Below are 15,452 nucleotides of genomic sequence, written 5' to 3' on the forward strand. Positions count from 1 at the left end.
ATGGCTTTTAGTATTGTAATTCGCAAAGAGTGGAGAAGGTGAGCTATTGCGACATTTGAAGTAAAGAGAAGTCAATAATGTGAGAAGTCAATTAGATGTGAGTATCAATGCAATGATTCTTTAAGGAGATCTTTTCTCGTGAAGATGAAATTAACGACTCAGTTAGACGCCACCGAGTTTCTTGCTGGTTCTTCTCGCTAGGTTGTGGCATTCCGAACCAGTGGTAAATTAGTTTTGAATAATGTTTAAATCATGATTGATTAAGAGTTGCAATAGCAATTGCGCTCTAATCATATGAACTGTAGTTTAGAATCGTTTCAACTAAATTTCGCGTCGCGACATGTCAGTAGATAGGTTCTTGTAATTAGGTTTTGGTTCTTCTCGCAGTGTTAGCCTATTTTTTAGACAGATGATCAGTTGAAAGTGATTTCTTAACCTAGGTTGGTTGTGTCAACTTCCACGTCAAGTGTTGAGATGTGATGAATTAGTCAAGCCAAAGAGCCCTAGAAAAAGCCGTGATGGTCAGAATCATAACCAATAGCATTGTACGTTAATTATTGTAATGTTTCTGGTTTACAGAGGTTTACTGACTGAGGGGACGCTGATGTCCGGTCCACTAGTGTTGAGTGGTTGAGGGGACATTGATGTCCAGGTTTAGAGTGAGAAAGATGTTCATTGACTGTTAACTGCTAGTCAGGATAGACGAGCGGTATAGTGATTTTGTGGTTATGGTTTTGTCCTCACATGCTTTGTGACATTTAGCGTACGAGGACGTACGCAGGTCAGAATGGCCGTGTCGGCGGTACCGACTTTTAGCTGTCAATACTTTGCTCACTGAGCATTACGTCATCTCCCCACTGTCGTCGTTGGACTATAAAATCAGACACGCTGTGCGTAGCGGGGCATTATTCGTCCGGTTGTTGCCGAGGACACTTCTCAGTAGGAATGGTCAGTCGCACTGTAGGTTTTAGAGTAGTGTTTACCTAAATTGGTACTGTTGGTTAGACGAGTTGTTATTGTGGTGGTTAGGTTAGATGGTTGGTTTGGGACCGGTGTAAGGGGTGGAGGAGCCGGTCTAGGTAGGTTAGGTTAGGTTTACCTAATTACGCTGGTAGTTGTGACATGCAGTAAACGGAAGTATTGTTCTTAACACGTCTGAAGATCGCCTAGTGATCGAAGCAGACCCTAAGGATCTTCGCCCGCCTTCATCTATTCTTAAACGATCCTCGGCTCGATCCGACATATAGCGTAAACTCGGGTCAATGCCCTCCCTACGACGACGCTGCATTGACTTCGAGTGACCTATTTACAGAAAGTTGACCTCTAGCGTCAGTCAGATGTTTTATTTGCAATGTATTGTAAACTTTTAAAAATACAGAATTTTTAAATTGTTTTTTCGTAGTTTTTTCATGGCACCTTGTCAGTAATTATCTACCTGTCTTCGTTTTTGCTAGCTTTCTGTATCTTGTAGGTCCCGGAATGACTGGGGCCGTCTCACGTCGCTCCCTTACCGCACGATTACTTGACTAGATGGCTTCTTCGAACCTCTGGTAGGCAGTAGCTAATGACATACTAGGATTCTTACTCTGTTGCTATGCTGTGACGCGGCCGGTCTGAGAGAGCAGGTCTGTGCGCTTTGATTTGGTGGAGGTTGGACGCGGGCCTCATTTGGGCGGCAAATTCACTTTACACTTTGTATTCTGTTAGGCGTTTGAAACTGGATTGTTGTTGGTCTTTGCAATTACTCGCGTTACTGTTTTACCCGATTGTATCAGAAGGAGGATTATACATTTAGAGAGTATGTAAGTATGAGAAACAGAGGTGATAGCTACTAGGCAATTAGGCTAAGAAGTCGGGGGCCACGGGTTCGATTCCGGCACGCATCTCTTACTTTTCGGATTCAATATGTGCGTTTTAAGCAACTAAATATCACTTTCTTTAACGGTGAAGACAAACATTATGAAGAAACCTGCACGCCTGAGTGTTCTCCAAAGGTGTGTGAAGTCTGGCGATCCGCACTGAGCCAGCGTGGTGGACTGTGGTCAAACTCTTCTCATTTTGAGAGGAAACTCATTCTCAGTAGTGAGCCGGCGATGGGTCCACCATGATGAGGTTGTGAAAATATTACACAGCATTTCACATGCCTTGAGTTAGAATTTGCGCCTTTAAAGACAAATAGTTAACCTTTTAGCACTACTTCTTGCGAGAAAATGGAGCCTTGTACAATATTCACGAGACAAGAGCTACTGTCCCGACTCCTGAGCTGCGGCCTTCACCTTCAGCGCGTCAATAATGCAGCGAGCGTAGGCTCCCCGGCCGGTCACTTACCTTCCTGAGCCGCGTACATACTGCATGATACAGCCTCGTCCACACTGGAGGCAGCGACGAGCGTTACAAGTGAGTTCGATACCCGGTAGGGGCAATTTGGAGTTTATAATTTCTATATTGCCGCTGGTTTATATAACTACTAGCTGATGCCCGCAGCTTCGCCCGCGTGGATTGGTCAGATCCCCTGCAGCATCAGGATTGAGGAGTTGGAATCCAAATTTTTTATGAAACAATGTCGCAAAGTTCCTCTATCGATTAAAAAAAAAATTACGCAAATCGGTTCAGAAATCTCAGAGATTTCGGTGTACATAGGTAGAAAAACACAACTCCCTTTTTGAAAGTCGGTTAAAAAAGTAGCCTATGTTACACCCTGGTCAATCCTCTACTTGTCTGTGAAAATCCCGTCAAAATCGGTTCAGCCGTTCCAAAGATTAGCCTTTTCAAACAGACAGACAGACAGACAGACAGACAGACAGACAGACAAACAAAAATTTGTTTTTGGGGGGGGGGGGACCAAGGATTATTATTAAGTATATTTAACACAGAAAATGAAAGAGTTCCCACGGGAATTTTGAGTACTTACCTAAATCCACGCGGACGAAGTCGCGGACGTCAACTAGTCGTGATATTTGTATTTATTATCCCCCGACCCAAAAAGAGGGATGTTATAAATTTGACGTGTGCATCTCTATATCGGTGGCATCGTAGCTCCCAAACTAATGAACCGATTTTAATTTAGTTTTTCTTGTTTGAAAGGTGGCTTGATCGAAAGTGTTCTTAACTATAATCCAAGAAAATCGGTTCAGCCGTTTGAAAGTTATCAGCTCTTTTATAGTTACTGTAACCTTCACTTGTCGGGGGTGTAATGTTATTGTGTGACAAGTCGTACGAACGGATCCATGAGACTTGCGAGGGTTTCCATTTCCTTTGTGACAACTTTTATGACAATTGAGAGCAAACGGAATAATAACACAATTTCCTCTTATCAAATATTCCATTTATATTTTTTTGAGGGGCACGTGGCCTAGTTGTGAAAACGTGTATTAGTTACGCTGGTTAAGCAACGTTGACCAAAGTCGAATTGGATGGGTGACCGACTTTGATGATATTCTTGCCCTTTTGCCGCTCCGTGCCTCGGGGAGCACCCGGGTGTCATACCTAGCTTCTGATACACTGTCACAGCCGAGTCGTATCTCATGCTGCAGGATTTGGGAATTATAATCTCAACACTTTTACTATTATGTGATTTATGAAAGGGGTTACGACCCTCAGCTAATTAGGAAAAAGGACCGCTTCAAGAAGAGAAATCGCAACGGTGTACCTACGAGCTATGATAAGCTGCACTAAACGCAACAATACGACATTGGCAATGGTTTGTGCCGGGGGAAGAGAGGGAGGGGAAAACACGGGATAAATCTGTTATTGCAAGCTGGAGATAAGAACATATTATATTCTTATTGCGTTCCAAGTTCTTACAACGCGGTGGTGTGGGACGTGGCGCGAACGTAGCCCGAACAACGTGATTGATGGAGCTACAAAATTTTATTGAATTTGATTGGTGAACTAAACTACGTTTGTTTGGAGCGCACTACGAATAAACGCATAAAGTGCGCAAACACAGGTGCACTCTCTGTTCCCTCACTTTCTTAGTCCGGTGGGACAGCAATCCGACACGACTCGAAAGAGATCAGACACAGACTAATTCTGTCCCTCTTCACCTCGCCTCGTGGTAGCCGCGTGTCGTGGCATGGATACAGTAGAACAACGATATTCATAGCAACGGAGCAGGAATATCAATGCGGCGGAGTTGTTTGCTCTGCATTGAGAGGGTACACTCGCTGATTGCAGCTCGCACGTGAACCACGCGTTACATAATATTATGTATATTTACTCTACTCCTACATATATTGATGAGTTGTAGATTCATAGCTAAATATAAAATTATTAATACTCTCATTTCATATTTTAGCTTTTAGAATGTCAATTCTTTTGTATTTACACCTAAATATAAACAAGTGTAAATTAAAAATTTATAACACCCCCGACAAGTGAAGGTTACAGTAACTAGAAAAGACCTGATAACTTTCAAACGGCTGAACCGATTTTCTTGAATTATAGTTAAGAACACCTTCGATCAAGCCACCTTTCAAACTAAAAAAACTAAATTAAAATCGGTTCATTAGTTTAGGAGCTACGATGCCACAGACAGATACACAGATACACCGTCAAACTTTTAACACCCCTCTTTTTGGGTCGAGGGTTAAAAATAACAAAAGCAAAAGTGGTAATATACGACTACAAACAATAGCCCGTTAATAAATACTAAATAGCTTTTCTTACCTACTTACGCAAAACTATTTGAGAGACAAATCAATTTCAAGGGTCTGATTCTAAGTAGACTCCTGACGTAAGCTGACATTATAAATTATTATACATGGTGTTCGCACATCACCACACGCCGCGAGCGCCGCGCGCGCCACCGCAGCGCATGATTCAATCATGAAAATGCGAATGACATAAATAGCATCGACTGTACCTCGGGTTTTGAACAAGTGTGGGTAAAAGTGTGGCATTGGACGATTTTTATTGTTTGTTAATTAATGTTAGCCATCTGACTAATGTTCCCTTTATCCGATAACTAAGCTTTTGCTATAGTCCCATCTCTAAAGACACTTTTACACGGCGTTTCGTGAACAAGATATTTCCTTTGTTATGATTGGTCCTTAGGAGTTAGTAAGACAACAGTCCAACCTAGTTTCAAATTTGGGTCTACGATGTTTTAGATTACGGTCTACCCTCTGTTTGGAAGAACCTGGATGCGGGATTATGTACGTATCTCATGCTCTCGTTGTACCTCGCTTGCGGCGCGTGCGGCGTATGTAATGTGTATCGGTGAGGGTCGGTGTGGGCGGGTGTGAGGAGGGCACACACGGGGCACGCCAGTCCCGGGAAGTCCCCGGGGAGCTCTCGGGACGCGGCGACTCGAACGTAAAGGACCATGTATTTACTCTATCTCGGCGCATTTACCATATTTTTATTGGGGACCGTATTCTAGAGAGGAAATAACTGTACTATTGTGCGACGTTTCAGGTAAAAAAATATTCGAAAAGTTTGTTGGTTGCTATCACAGACCACCTTTTCTATGGTTGCTATTCATAGCGCTGTTCATACAATCGGAATATTGACTAACCAATCAAACTTAGTGAAACGTAGACACTTCAGATATTAAATTCTGCGTGTGATTTGTCAGATTTCTGGCAAACTGTAATACTTATCGGTCTGTAGGTATTTTTCGAGTAAACACGGGTCTAAAGATTTTCAACGTTCAATCTTTGAGCCCATGAGCGTAGCCAGACGTTCCAAATAAGTAGTGCAAATTGAGCACGAGGCTACGCATTGGGCGAACAGATCTCAGCTAGTCTATGACCTGCGCAACTTTGGACTAGGTAGACTTGTTTTGCGATCACTTTAACTTTAGTAGCTCCTAAACTAATGAACCGATTTTAATTTAGTTTTTTTTGTTTGAAAGGTGGCTTGATCGAGAATGTTCTTAACTATAATCCAAGAAAATCGGTTCAGCCGTTTGAAAGTTATCAGCTCTTTTCTAGTTACTGTAATCTTCACTAGTCGGGGGTGTTATAAATTTTCAATTTACACTTGTTATACGAATAGGTATAAAGAGAACATTATAATAGTTATTCGTAGAAGTGTTAGATGGCTGAAATGGCAATGATTTGGTCTCTAGCCGTCGTAGGTAGGTATATCCGCACAACCGCCGGATATTTAATGAAAAGGCAGTATAAAAGTAATAAAATCGCTCACGCCGGCGATAAAGGCGGCTTTTATTTGATCTTCCGCGCGAGTGGACAAGACAACGACGTCCATCAGCGGCTAGTTTTAGGGTTCCGTATCTGAAGGATGCCTTCGCTAACCCTCCGTGCGTTCATCTGGATGTCTATCAGTGGGCTATATCTTGTGAACCGTAATAGCTAGAGAGTTGAAATTTTCACAGAATGTATATCTATTGCCACCCAAAAATGTTTTTTTTTTTGTAAGATGAACCCTTCGTACGCGACTCTGACTCGCACTTGACCGATTTTGGATGAGAGAGGTGCCTACATTATATTGTGTTCAAGGCATTGTAGCTCGTATTGTCAAAGCCTTATGAATAAAACCGTGTGCGTGCGCGCCTGATGTTATTTATGACGAAGAAGTATTATAAGTAGTCATTTATACATTTGAACCTAATTTCTTTGGCCATTGTGTACCTACAAAATAGGCCAATGCGTTGGGCCAACTAAATAGGAGTAGAAATGGATACAGACCGATTTTTGGTGATTTATTTATTACTGGTTGATGGACCACACACTGTTTTATACCCCTTCAGGGATTGAATTTTCAAGAGTCAGTTTTTCTTTTTTTATGTATATATGTACACAGATGTAAGATATACGATATGTGTCGTGTTTAGTGGCGGGCATTGTTTGCTGGAGCACGCGAGTAGATCCCGCGAGAGGCGCACAGCCTCTCCACTCCTCTCGCTGTCACTCACGCAGCTCGTGACGTCACCCAATTAACGCGAACTCTGCAGTCTCAAACATTGCGTTTTTGTTTTGTGGCGGCGGCGCTGTTGTCGGACCAGATTCTACGTGTCATAACTTCTTTACCTACTGACTCACGCGTAACAAGTGTAAATTAAAAATTTATAACACCCCCGACAAGTGAAGGTTACAGTAACTAGAAAAGACCGAAAAGATCTGATAACTTTCAAACGGCTGAACTGATTTTATTGGACTATTCCGCGCCTACGATCTAAAGTATCTGATTTTTCCAAAACATCATTTTCAAATAAATAATTATGTATTTAGGCAACGTCCATCTTGACAGCTTGACATTTGTCAATTGACATAATATTATGAACCTAACGGTTATCTAACCTTCTTTTCTACAAGAACACTAGAAAGGAGCTGATAACTCTTAAACGGCTGAACCAATTTTTTGGATTATAGCTAAGAACACTCTCGATCAAGCCACCTTTCAAACAAAAAAAAAAAAAATTAAAATCGGCTCATTCGTTTAGGAGCTACGATGCTACAGACAAATACACAGATACACACGTCAAACTTATAACACCCCTCTTTTTGGGTCGAGGGTTAATGAAAGAAAAGTGTTGACTGAAGTTTCACCGACTTCTCAAACCGCTAAGTATAGAAACTTGACATTTAGAAATGTAGGTTTACACCCCAACTTGAAATTGGTACAATATTACAATGTATTATGAAAGAAACTCTCTGGCCGTCTGTCTGTGTGTGTCCCGGAGGAAATTACCGCGATCTCGCGATCCCCAACTAGGAGTAATTAGTCAGTTAGTGATTGTTGCCGGGACTAATCCGGTTTACTTTGAAACAGTTACATAACTGTCGGAGATTTGTCTCGTTCCTAAACCTTTTTTTGTTCGGCTCATGAAATCACGTGAGTTAGGCATAGCAGCAGCGTGCGACAAAAAACCGGTCAAGTGCGAGTCGCACTCGCACACGAAGGGTTCCGTACCAGCGTACAAGAAATAACACTGTTTTTTTTTTAATTTTCATGGCGGCCATTTTGAAATTTTTATTACTTGTTGTTATAGCGACCGGCAATAGAAATAAATACACATTCTGTGAAAATTTCAACTCTTTACGGAACCCTAAAACTGTCCTCTATGCTTCTATGGGCGCTCCTCACATATACAGTTTTTTATAACTTTTTAGGTAGGTTTTGTTTGGGTTCACCGAGTAGACTCAGAGGCTCAGCAAATCACAACCGCAGCGCGAAGGTAGCTGTGGCACGTACAGACGTAGACATTCGTTAAGGAGGGATTTCTGGAAATTCAACCCCTAAAGGGGTAAAATAGGGGTTTGAAATACAAAAAATTTTCAAAAGAAAAATAAAACCGACTTCAAAAACCAAAAACACTAAAAAGTAGAAAATAATTTTTGTTTAGCTACACATGTAATGTACCTAGGTATGAAGTCGAGCGAGCATATTAAAACAAAATTAGAAATCCAAGAGTGAAGCTCGCCCGACTTCATACCTAGGTACATTACATGTGTAGCTAAACAAAAATTATTTTCTACTTTTTAGTGTTTTTGGTTTTTGAAGTCGGTTTTATTTTTCTTTTGAAATTTTTTTATTTCACAATTTTTAGTGGCCCCACTGTACTATAATATGCTGTGCCCAGTTAAAACCCTACTGTTTACTAAGCTATTACAGTGATCGCGAGCAATTTGCTCTTATCCATTGAGGAGTTCTGTTCTCCATCTCCGAAGATATTCATCAGATCTTCACCAAATTTATATGGGACCACCTGCACAGTATACCCTTTCAAACAAAAAAAAAAATTCCAAATCAGTCCAGAGGTCTTTGAGTAATCGGGGAACATACATAAAAAATAAAAAAAAAAATAAAAAAAAAAGATCCCGACGAATTGAGAACCTCCTCCTTTTTTGGAAGTCGGTTAAAAAATAGAAATGAATTCTGTTACTGTTCTCAAAATTAGAGCAGCAGAGATCGTATTTAGTGTAACGTGCTTACATGTGTAAGGTTATTTTTAAAAATTGATTTGAGTTGTCAAAAATAAAATAAAATTATTAATTTATCTGATGTAGGTAGATTGATAAAATCGATATTTGGCTCATTCGATGTCATACAATCTGTTGCTAGGAGGCCAACAAGATTGAACTTGCATAAATACGGGTGTTTTGAAGGTTTTAGTTCAGTCTCCTTCCGAGATTCGGGGCGATATCGCATATTTTCGGTATTTGGATGGTGAACTGAATAATTAGATGTTGTGATAGCAATCACGCTCTAATTAAATTATTTATTTTGGCATTAGTTTGTTTAGATTAAAACTCTCGGATAACCTTACACATTAAACTTGTGTTTCTTTGTGTTGGTTTTGGAGAGGACATTCCAATAATTCGATAAAAATATTTAAATAATACCTGTTTTTCTGAGTGACGCCAATAATTCAGAAGCGGGACGTGTCTCACGTTGTCTTAATTTCACTTTGGTATCTTTTTGTAAACAACCCACATTTGATTAAAAATTTTATTGAGTTTGATTTGGTGATTAAAATTTTTAGTTTTTTTTTTAAGAATTTAGTCTTTTGTGAAGTGGAAAGTAATTTGCAATAAGTGGTTCAGATTTTGTATACATCGAATGAGAAGTTAGTCGTTTGGATTTATTGTTGACTTGATATTAAAACTGAGAGTTCGGCAGTTCAAGGGTAGGTTTTAATGATTTGACGGAGGGCAGGATAGCCCATGATTTGGATTTGACTTAGGGCAAGGAAGCCCGCGACTGACATGACAAGATTATTTAGAAACACGAGGGCGTGTTAAATTCAGGACGGCCGAACTGTAAGGTTATTTTTAAAAATTGATTTGAGTTGTCAAAAATAAAATAAAATTATTAATTTATCTGATGTAGGTAGATTGATAAAATCGATATTTGGCTCATTCGATGTCATACAATCTGTTGCTAGGAGGCCAACAAGATTGAACTTGCATAAATACGGGTGTTTTGAAGGTTTTAGTTCAGTCTCCTTCCGAGATTCGGGGCGATATCGCATATTTTCGGTATTTGGATGGTGAACTGAATAATTAGATGTTGTGATAGCAATCACGCTCTAATTAAATTATTTATTTTGGCATTAGTTTGTTTAGATTAAAACTCTCGGATAACCTTACACATTAAACTTGTGTTTCTTTGTGTTGGTTTTGGAGAGGACATTCCAATAATTCGATAAAAATATTTAAATAATACCTGTTTTTCTGAGTGACGCCAATACATGTAAGAAGGTAGGTACCTGCCTGTTGTGTGCGCTCGATGCTTCCAACGAAGCACATTAAAATATTAAGACCCGAAAACGGGGCGAAAATATCAGCATCATAATATTCGATGTAAGAACGTTGAATTAATTCTTGGAATCGCTTTAAATATCATTATCATTATCAATGAGCACAAGAAAAGTCAATATCAATGAGCCATAAGAACCATAGAATAGAACCATAAACAAGTGTAAATTAAAAATTTATAACACCCCCGACGATCCAAAGTATCCGAGTTTTCCAAAACATCATTTTCAAATAAATAATTATGTATTTAGGCAACGTCCATCTTGACAGCTTGACATTTGTCTATTGACATAATATTATGAACCTAACGGTTATCTAACCTTCTTTTCTACAAGAAAACTAGAAAAGAGCTGATAACTCTTAAACGGCTGAACCAATTTTTTTAGATTATAGCTAAGAACACTCTCGATCAAGCCACCTTTCAAACAAAAAAAACTAAATTAAAATCGGTTCATTCGTTTAGGCGCTACGATGCCACAGACAGATACACAGATACACAGATACACAGATACACAGACACACAGATACACAGATACACAGACACACAGATACACAGATACACAGATACACACGTCAAACTTATAACACCCCTCTTTTTGGGTCGGGGGTTAAAAAGGCCTATGTCCAGTTGTGGACGTCCGCTCCGCAGTAATGATAACGTTCAAATAGACCCCAGCAGGAATCAAACCCTGCACCTATCATTTGCACCAGGGAGCTCGACTAAAGTCCGTTGTAAAATCTAAACTTTTAATCACTTCCTTTTAGAGAGGTGTACCTGTTCCGTTCGGCTCCCATTTGCATGAGAGGCACGGATACCATCCACAGTGTCATTCCCCGCTGCCGGAGTGAGCGGGGTGTAATGATGATCGCATACTACACCACACGTCGCTAGTTACACATGTTTCAGTAATAAATTAATCAATCTTACCTACAAGTACCTACATTACATTCAGATATTAGAGACGAATAACGCCGCAAGAGCTGAGTTTGTCAATTTCGGTTCGTTCTGCAGCCTGCAGGGCGTGCGGTGTATGCAAAGACAGAAAAAGCGTTTATTTTTTGAATATTGTATCACACATCACCAAGTCATAGGTGAGGGTTTGCCCCACGCCGCTAACACTTGAGCATTGAACAGCAACATGCGACAGCGCGCAGGTGTCGAGGTCAGCAGAACTCCGCGTCAGTTACCCAACTCGTGCGACAACTAATGTCATTAAAACTACGCGCCGCCGGGACGTGTTACCGTGTGTTTAACATATGTATTACTTCTGTGTAGATCTACTGAAATAATAGAATCATGTGCTAACATGTAGGTATGGAATCTCTAGTTTTATGCAAGTTCAAATACGAGTGAATAGGTATCCTCTAGGCAAGCGTGCTCTGGGCGCTCTGAGCCAAGCGCTAGTAAAAAATAATTGGCTGATGGGATGTACTCGTACTTACCTATTTTCTGAAAATTATTTTTCTATGTTGAAACCTGAGAATTTGCATATAGGTTTGCTCCATAGCAAACTTACATGCAAATTCTCATATGTTAGTCAGTTTTTCATTCTACAGATGACGTATAGGTTTAAAATGTTTGCCTCTGTGTGTATGCGTGTATCTCTTAAAAACTACTACCACAAGAAAAACGTCCTTCCTAAATTATCAAAATTAGTGCGCTTAGAATGAAACATAGATGTCGAGAAATCCAAGGACAAGCTAAATAGTTTATTCAGAAAGTTTACCTGCCTACTTCACTGCCAGACATATCAAAATCTTATTAATATTAAGGAATAAGAGTTATTTACCGAGAAAATAGACAAATAATACGAATGGAATTCCGCATCGCTTGCGACGGAGCAACGGTATATATGAGGATTGTGAGCATTCCCGCGTTGTCTGTTTATCTCACATTCCCGCTAACAACAATATATAACAGAATTCTTTATGGAGGTACTCCAGGCGACTATACGTATGGAGACTCGGCGGCTTAAAGGATTACTGGCACGCTCGCTTTAACGGCAAAAGAAAACATCTGACGAAACCTACACGCCGCGCCGGGGAGTTCTTCATAATGCTGCTGATCCGCACTTGGCCATAATGATAGGCTATAGCTAAACCCTTCTCCTTCTGAGTGGAGACTCGTGCTCAGTAGTGGGCCAACGATGAGTTAAGATGATGATCATATCCAACTGATTGTAAGTTCCAATTAGACTGTTGTCATATCAAATCGCAGGCTTCGAGCTAGTTGCAAACGTAAAGGGAATATTAATCAGGATTAACAGTGCAATACCATAAAGATTAGAGTACGTGAACTGTAATGTGTTCGCCTTTGTTCGGAAACCGAGCGTTCAGCTTCAAGTTTTCTAAACGTTTCAGCAATCAGAAAACCGTTAAAGTTTTTTTTTTATAATAAGTAGAAAAAATGACGCTGTAGAGATAATGTGATAAGTTGGAGATCCTGGGTTCAAGTTCCAGTAGAAGTTTGTGAATTTATAATTAATTTTAAATTGTCTCGTATTAGGTCTGGTTGAAGGCTTCGGCCGTGGTTAGTTGGTTACCTACCAACAATTTATTTGTTCTGCAGCCTCTACCTTGTGCGGAAAAGAAACCCAGCTAGTAAGTAGACCACTTACAATTTATCGTTTCGGTACGATGTCGCATAGAAACTGACTAATAAGAGTTTAATAAAACTATCCTACACGTTCTAAGTTAGTCCGCTTGAATATTAAAACAATTTTTTTAATACAGTTGCTACAAAAGTGGCGTATTGCAGGGACGTATAGCGTTCGGGATGTGGGCTATTACATACTCGTGCTTTTTCTTTACCTTTCCCGCACTCGTGCTTTTTCTTTCCCAACTGTCAGAATATTAAAAAGAAAAACCAACCATGAAGTTTTTACTAAAAAAATTCATAGAAGTTTTTATGATTCATGCAAATACGTATTTCTAATAAGAAGCTACTAATTTGTTTCAATATCAGATTTAATGATTTGATTGAATGAGTTTGGTTAGGTTTCATTTCATTTCATCTCATTAAACTTCATTTTCATTTCATATCAATAAAAAACTTCTACTGAAGACTTGGCTGTATGGGCATAGTTCCCTTTGCCTACCAGAATGGGTGAAGAAAAAAAAAACTCTGCTTATATTCTACGGTTGGCGCCATTTTTCAGAAATTTTCATTGCGAGTTTAGTTGTTGGTCGCCTAAAATGAGTAATTTCGACCCTAGTTTTTTATATCTATTAACAATAAAGTTGTTTTAAATTAAATTAAATTAAGTTAGTTGAGTTTATTGTGTTTTTATTATTTTATTAAATTGCTTCATTTTTTCGCAACTGTATTAAAAATAGTCGTTCAGTACACGTGCGGAACCGTCATTGCAACTCGTTCCGACTGTCAACCCTCGCCTTCAGCTACGCCTCGGCTCGGGTAGACATTTGTCGGAACTCTTTGCAATGACAGCCTTTCCGCACTTGTAATGAAATATACTATTTTTTCTGATGTAAGTACTTAACCAAAAATTCACGGTTTTCGAAATTTTTCCTTTATTTGTGCTATATGACCTACGTATTCTGCTTCATGATTCTAGGTCAACGGGAAGTACCCTAAGGTTTTCTTGACAGACACGACAGTCGGACAGACAGACAGACAACAAATGGGTAAAATTTTTCCTTTTGAGCTACGGAACCCTAAAAAAGAAGTACCAATATAAGTTTCTTAAATATTATTTAGATAAACAAAAGCATTCCCTTAGGCAAGCTTTCATTTATCCTCGACCGCCTCGATGAGTCTCGGCTAAATGTAACAAAAACCTCTCACAATAGTAACATGTACGTATAACGGTAGGAGAGGCTGTTGAGGTCAACGGTATGATTTGTTTGCGGAAGTGTGCCGCGCGGGGCATTGTGTAGCGTCGAAGATGTTGGTGTGGCGACCCACTTCGCGTTGGGATGAGAGGCCTCGCGTCTCCAATTTCGTGTATTTCTGCGAGCGGGAGGAACCGGGGATCTTTTGTCACGGTGCATTTAAATCAACTTTGAACGAAATTGTTGAATTCATCAGAAAATACTAGCCTCTGGAAATGCTAAAAGAAACATTTCAGCATTTTGGAGCTGCTGTCGAAAAACTTGATCTTCTTTTTAGGGTTCCCTACCTCAAAAGGAAAAACGGAACCCTTATAGGATCACTTTGTTGTCTGTCTGTCTGTCTGTCCGTGCGTCGATCCGTCGTGTCTGTCAAGAAAACTATAGGGTACTTCCCGTTGATCTAAAATCATGAAATTTGGTAGGTAGGTAGGTCTTATAGCACAAATACAGGAATAAATCTGAAAACCGCGAATTTGTGTTCACATACATTATTTTAAAAAAATATGTTTCAATTTTCAAAGTAAGATAACTATACCAAGTGGGGTATCATAATATGAAAGGGCTTTACCTGTACATTCTAAAATAGATATTCATTTATTAACCCCCGACCCAAAAAGAGGGGTGTTATAAGTTTGACGTGTGTATCTGTGTGTCTGTGTATCTGTGTATCTGTGTATCTGTCTGTGGCATCGTAGCGCCTAAACGAATGAACCGATTTTAATGTACTCTTTTTTGTTTGAAAGGTGGCTTGATCGAGAGTGTTCTTAGCTATAATCCAAAAAAATTGGTTCAGCCGTTTAAGAGTTATCAGCTCTTTTCTAGTTTTCTTGTAGAAAAGAAGGTTAGATAACTGTTAGGTTCATAATATTATGTCAATTGACAAATGTCAAGCTGTCAAGATGGACGTTGCCTAGATACATAATTATTTATTTGAAAATGATGTTTTGGAAAACTCAGATACTTTGTCGGGGGTGTTATAAATTTTTAATTTACACTTGTATTATTTTTATGTAAAATAGTTTGTGATTTATCTATACTAATATTATAAAGAGGAAACCTTTGTATTTTTGTATGTTTGTATTGAATAGGCTCATAAACTACTGGACCGATTTCAAAATTTCTTTTACCATTACTTAGCCTATACGGATTCTTCCGAATCCGTATAGGCTATATTTTAACCCGGAAAATAGATAGGATTTTTCGTGGTAGTGAAAATTGTGGAGTAAGGCTTCGAAAAAACTGCCGTACGTTAACGATTCTCGCGAACGCTGCCTAAATGGTTAGAGATGTATGGTTGACTTCTATAGAAAAGTTGTAGAACTCAATAATGCCTACAAAAAAGTCCGCGATAGTATAAACCAAACATTTATATTT

The 15,452-nt window shown here is 39.4% G+C and overlaps 1 long non-coding RNA gene across 1 annotated transcript; it reads left to right on the forward strand.

The window, feature by feature from the left end:
• Positions 1–2,022: 2,022 nt before the first annotated feature.
• Positions 2,023–12,376, forward strand: LOC123868258. Its single transcript, XR_006796623.1, has 3 exons — positions 2,023–2,038; positions 11,784–11,788; positions 12,323–12,376. It is a non-coding gene; the product is annotated as an uncharacterized LOC123868258 (long non-coding RNA).
• Positions 12,377–15,452: the final 3,076 nt, after the last annotated feature.

The sequence above is a fragment of the Maniola jurtina genome, chromosome 9, assembly GCF_905333055.1.
Source record: "Maniola jurtina chromosome 9, ilManJurt1.1, whole genome shotgun sequence".
Lineage (NCBI taxonomy): Eukaryota > Metazoa > Arthropoda > Insecta > Lepidoptera > Nymphalidae > Maniola > Maniola jurtina.